The 5,093-nt window shown below is 43.5% G+C and overlaps 7 non-coding genes and 3 pseudogenes across 7 annotated transcripts; all 10 read right to left on the bottom strand.

Moving 5' to 3' along the window:
* Positions 1–37: 37 nt before the first annotated feature.
* Positions 38–156, bottom strand: LOC129116866 (5S ribosomal RNA). Its single transcript, XR_008533719.1, has one exon. It is a non-coding gene; the product is annotated as a 5S ribosomal RNA (ribosomal RNA).
* A 380-nt stretch (positions 157–536) lies between these two features.
* LOC129116865 (5S ribosomal RNA) lies at positions 537–655 on the bottom strand. Its single transcript, XR_008533718.1, has one exon. It is a non-coding gene; the product is annotated as a 5S ribosomal RNA (ribosomal RNA).
* A 380-nt stretch (positions 656–1,035) lies between these two features.
* On the bottom strand, positions 1,036–1,154 carry LOC129116864 (5S ribosomal RNA). Its single transcript, XR_008533717.1, has one exon. It is a non-coding gene; the product is annotated as a 5S ribosomal RNA (ribosomal RNA).
* Positions 1,155–1,534: 380 nt separating this feature from the next.
* LOC129116863 (5S ribosomal RNA) lies at positions 1,535–1,653 on the bottom strand. The gene has a single exon (XR_008533716.1). It is a non-coding gene; the product is annotated as a 5S ribosomal RNA (ribosomal RNA).
* A 380-nt stretch (positions 1,654–2,033) lies between these two features.
* LOC129116857 (5S ribosomal RNA) lies at positions 2,034–2,153 on the bottom strand. The gene has a single exon (XR_008533714.1). It is a non-coding gene; the product is annotated as a 5S ribosomal RNA (ribosomal RNA).
* A 386-nt stretch (positions 2,154–2,539) lies between these two features.
* Positions 2,540–2,659, bottom strand: LOC129116861 (5S ribosomal RNA; annotated as a pseudogene).
* A 386-nt stretch (positions 2,660–3,045) lies between these two features.
* Positions 3,046–3,163, bottom strand: LOC129116860 (5S ribosomal RNA; annotated as a pseudogene).
* Positions 3,164–3,546: 383 nt separating this feature from the next.
* On the bottom strand, positions 3,547–3,663 carry LOC129116858 (5S ribosomal RNA). Its single transcript, XR_008533715.1, has one exon. It is a non-coding gene; the product is annotated as a 5S ribosomal RNA (ribosomal RNA).
* Positions 3,664–4,046: 383 nt separating this feature from the next.
* Positions 4,047–4,168, bottom strand: LOC129116859 (5S ribosomal RNA; annotated as a pseudogene).
* A 381-nt stretch (positions 4,169–4,549) lies between these two features.
* On the bottom strand, positions 4,550–4,668 carry LOC129116856 (5S ribosomal RNA). The gene has a single exon (XR_008533713.1). It is a non-coding gene; the product is annotated as a 5S ribosomal RNA (ribosomal RNA).
* Between the last annotated feature and the right edge of the window lie 425 nt (positions 4,669–5,093).

Raw genomic sequence — 5,093 nt, 5'->3', positions numbered from 1 at the left:
GCAGCGCCCTCTGCTTTTTGTAAAGAGGAGTGAAAAAAGCTTACAGCACCTGGTATTCCCAGGCGGTCTCCCATCCAAGTACTGACCAGGCCCGACCCTGCTTAGCTTCCGAGATCAGACGAGATCGGGCGTGTTCAGGGTGGTATGGCCGTAAGCAAATATTGTGCCTACCAAAGGGCCTTTTAAAGATACTATATCACCACGCTTTGCTCTTTCGTCTATACAGGGAGCGCCTGCAGATTGCCAGACACACTCACAGCTTTTAAATGTCAAATCAGAATGTACAAAGTGGCTATAAGGATCACAAATGTAGTGCAGTAAAAAGATTAATATTTACTGTTGAAATGTAGAATACGTTAGCATAAAATTGAAAAGAAAATGATCGATGAGCTTAGGAATGATGAAAGCCATCATTTAACTGGATTTGTGTCATTTCTATACCGGCAAGTCATGATCTAGCTATTTCCTTCCCACCCTGTCGGTGTCCACTGAAAAAGCAGCAGCGCCCTCTGCTTTTTGTAAAGAGGAGTGAAAAAAGCTTACAGCACCTGGTATTCCCAGGCGGTCTCCCATCCAAGTACTGACCAGGCCCGACCCTGCTTAGCTTCCGAGATCAGACGAGATCGGGCGTGTTCAGGGTGGTATGGCCGTAAGCAAATATTGCGCCTACCAAAGGGCCTTTTAAAGATACTATATCACCACGCTTTGCTCTTTCGTCTATACAGGGAGCGCCTGCAGATTGCCAGACACACTCACAGCTTTTAAATGTCAAATCAGAATGTACAAAGTGGCTATAAGGATCACAAATGTAGTGCAGTAAAAAGATTAATATTTACTGTTGAAATGTAGAATACGTTAGCATAAAATTGAAAAGAAAATGATCGATGAGCTTAGGAATGATGAAAGCCATCATTTAACTGGATTTGTGTCATTTCTATACCGGCAAGTCATGATCTAGCTATTTCCTTCCCACCCTGTCGGTGTCCACTGAAAAAGCAGCAGCGCCCTCTGCTTTTTGTAAAGAGGAGTGAAAAAAGCTTACAGCACCTGGTATTCCCAGGCGGTCTCCCATCCAAGTACTGACCAGGCCCGACCCTGCTTAGCTTCCGAGATCAGACGAGATCGGGCGTGTTCAGGGTGGTATGGCCGTAAGCAAATATTGCGCCTACCAAAGGGCCTTTTAAAGATACTATATCACCACGCTTTGCTCTTTCGTCTATACAGGGAGCGCCTGCAGATTGCCAGACACACTCACAGCTTTTAAATGTCAAATCAGAATGTACAAAGTGGCTATAAGGATCACAAATGTAGTGCAGTAAAAAGATTAATATTTACTGTTGAAATGTAGAATACGTTAGCATAAAATTGAAAAGAAAATGATCGATGAGCTTAGGAATGATGAAAGCCATCATTTAACTGGATTTGTGTCATTTCTATACCGGCAAGTCATGATCTAGCTATTTCCTTCCCACCCTGTCGGTGTCCACTGAAAAAGCAGCAGCGCCCTCTGCTTTTTGTAAAGAGGAGTGAAAAAAGCTTACAGCACCTGGTATTCCCAGGCGGTCTCCCATCCAAGTACTGACCAGGCCCGACCCTGCTTAGCTTCCGAGATCAGACGAGATCGGGCGTGTTCAGGGTGGTATGGCCGTAAGCAAATATTGCGCCTACCAAAGGGCCTTTTAAAGATACTATATCACCACGCTTTGCTCTTTCGTCTATACAGGGAGCGCCTGCAGATTTGCCAGACACACTCACAGCTTTTAAATGTCAAATCAGAATGTACAAAGTGGCTATAAGGATCACAAATGTAGTGCAGTAAAAAGATTAATATTTACTGTTGAAATGTAGAATACGTTAGCATAAAATTGAAAAGAAAATGATCGATGAGCTTAGGAATGATGAAAGCCATCATTTAACTGGATTTGTGTCATTTCTATACCGGCAAGTCATGATCTAGCTATTTCCTTCCCACCCTGTCGGTGTCCACTGAAAAAGCAGCAGCGCCCTCTGCTTTTTGTAAAGAGGAGTGAAAAAGCTTACAGCACCTGGTATTCCCAGGCGGTCTCCCATCCAAGTACTGACCAGGCCCGACCCTGCTTAGCTTCCGAGATCAGGACGAGATCGGGCGTGTTCAGGGTGGTATGGCCGTAAGCAAATATTGTGCCTACCAAAGGGCCTTTTAAAGATACTATATCACCACGCTTTGCTCTTTCGTCTATACAGGGAGCGCCTGCAGATTTGCCAGACACACTCACAGCTTTTAAATGTCAAATCAGAATGTACAAAGTAGCTTTCTCCAGGATCACAAATGTAGTGCAGTAAAGATTAATATTTACTGTGAAATGTAGAATACGTTGGCATAAAATTGAAAAGAAAATGATCGATGAGCTTAGGAATGACGAAAGCCATCATTTAACTGGATTTGTGTCATTTCTATGCCGGCAAGTCATGATCTGGCTCTTTCCTTCCCACCCTGTCGGTGTCCACTGAAAAAGCAGCAGCGCCCTCTGCTTTTTGTAAAGAGAGGAAAGTGAAAAAAAGCTTACAGCACCTGGTATTCCCAGGCGTTCTCCCATCCAAGTACTGACCAGGCCCGACCCTGCTTGGCTTCCGAGATCAGGCAGATCGAAGGCGTGTTCAGGGTGTGGTGGCCGTAAGCAAATATTGCGCTACTAAAGGGGCCTTTTAAAGAGATACTCTCATCACCACGCTTTGCTCTTTGGTCTATACAGGGACGCCTGCAGATTTCCAGACACACTCACAGCTTTTAAATGTCAAATCAGAATGCTTACAAAGTGGCTATAAGGATCACAAATGTAGTGCAGTAAAAATATTAATATTTACTGTTGAAATGTAGAATACGTTAGCATAAAATTGAAAAGAAAATGATCGATGAGCTTAGGAATGATGAAAGCCATCATTTAACTGGATTTGTGTCATTTCTATACCGGCAAGTCATGATCTAGCTATTTCCTTCCCACCCTGTCGGTGTCCACTGAAAAAGCAGCAGCGCCCACTCTGCTTTTTGTAAAGAGGAGTGAAAAAAGCTTACAGCACCTGGTATTCCCAGGCGGTCTCCCATCCAAGTACTGACCAGGCCCGACCCTGCTTAGCTTCCGAGATCAGACGGATAGGGCGTGTTCAGGGTGGTATGGCCACGTAAGCAAATATTGTGCCTACCAAAGGGCCTTTTAAAGATACTATATCACCACGCTTTGCTCTTTCGTCTATACAGGGAGCGCCTGCAGATTGCCAGACACACTCACAGCTTTTTAAATGTCAAATCAGAATGTACAAAGTGGCTATAAGGATCACAAATGTAGTGCAGTAAAAATATTAATATTTACTGTTGAAATGTAAATACGTTAGCATAAAATTTAAAAAGAAAATGATCGATGAGCTTAGGAATGATGAAAGCCATCATTTAACTGGATTTATGTCATTTCTATACCGGCAAGTCATGATCTGGCTATTTCCTTCCCACCCTGTCGGTGTCCACTGAAAAAGCAGCAGCGCCCTCTGCTTTTTTGTAGAGGAGGTGAAAAAAGCTTACAGCACCTGGTATTCCCAGGCGGTCTCCCATCCAAGTACTGACCAGGCCCGACCCTGTAGCTTCCGAGATCAGACGAGATCGGGCGTGTTCAGGGTGGTATGGCCGTAAGCAAATATTGTGCCTACCAAAGGGGCCTTTTAAAGATACTATATCACCACGCTTTGCTCTTTCGTCTATACAGGGAGCGCCTGCAGATTTCCAGACACACTCACAGCTTTTTAAATGTCAAATCAGAATGTACAAAGTGGCTATAAGGATCAAAATGTAGTGCAGTAAAAAGATTAATATTTACTGTTGAAATGTAGAATACGTTAGCATAAAATTGAAAAGAAAATGATCGATGAGCTTAGGAATGATGAAAGCCATCATTTAACTGGATTTGTGTCATTTCTATACCGGCAAGTCATGATCTAGCTATTTCCTTCCCACCCTGTCGGTGTCCACTGAAAAAGCAGCAGCGCCCTCTGCTTTTTGTAAAGAGGAGTGAAAAAAAAGCTTACACAGCACCTGGTATTCCCAGGCGGTCTCCCCATCCAAGTAGTGACCAGGCCCGACCCTGCTTAGCTTCCGAGATCAGGCGAGATCGGGCGTGTTCAGGGTGGTATGGCCGTAAGCAAATATTGTGCCTACCAAAGGGCCTTTTAAAGATACTATATCACCACGCTTTGCTCTTTCGTCTATACAGGGAGCGCCTGCAGATTTCCAGACACACTCACAGCTTTTAAATGTCAAATCAGAATGTACAAAGTGGCTATAAGGATCACAAATGTAGTGCAGTAAAAAGATTAATATTTACTGTTGAAATGTAGAATACGTTAGCATAAAATTGAAAAGAAAATGATCGATGAGCTTAGGAATGATGAAAGCCATCATTTAACTGGATTTGTGTCATTTCTATACCGGCAAGTCATGATCTAGCTATTTCCTTCCCACCCTGTCGGTGTCCACTGAAAAAGCAGCAGCGCCCTCTGCTTTTTGTAAAAAGGAGTGAAAAAAAGCTTACAGCACCTGGTATTCCCAGGCGGTCTCCCATCCAAGTACTGACCAGGCCCGACCCTGCTTAGCTTCCGAGATCAGACGAGATCGGGCGTGTTCAGGGTGGTATGGCCGTAAGCAAATATTGTGCCTACCAAAGGGCCTTTTAAAGATACTATATCACCACGCTTTGCTCTTTCGTCTATACAGGGAAACGCCTGCAGATTTCCAGACACACTCACAGCTTTTAAATGTCAAATCAGAATGTACAAAGTGGCTATAAGGATCACAAATGTAGTGCAGTAAAAGATTAATATTTACTGTTGAAATGTAGAATACGTTAGCATAAAATTGAAAAAGAAAATGATCAGTGAGCAGAATGATGAAAGCCATCATTACATTTAACTGGATTTGTGTCATTTCTATACCGGCAAGTCATGATCTAGCTATATCCTTCCACCCTGTCGGTGTCCACTGAAAAAGCAGCAGCGCCCTCTGCTTTTTTGTGAAGATGAAAAAAGCTTACAGCACCTGGTATTCCCAGAGGTCTCCCCATCCAAGTACT

This window comes from Anoplopoma fimbria, unplaced genomic scaffold (assembly GCF_027596085.1).
Source record: "Anoplopoma fimbria isolate UVic2021 breed Golden Eagle Sablefish unplaced genomic scaffold, Afim_UVic_2022 Un_contig_9177_pilon_pilon, whole genome shotgun sequence".
In the NCBI taxonomy this organism is placed as follows: Eukaryota; Metazoa; Chordata; class Actinopteri; order Perciformes; family Anoplopomatidae; genus Anoplopoma; species Anoplopoma fimbria.
This window is presented reverse-complemented; position numbering and strand designations above follow the sequence as displayed.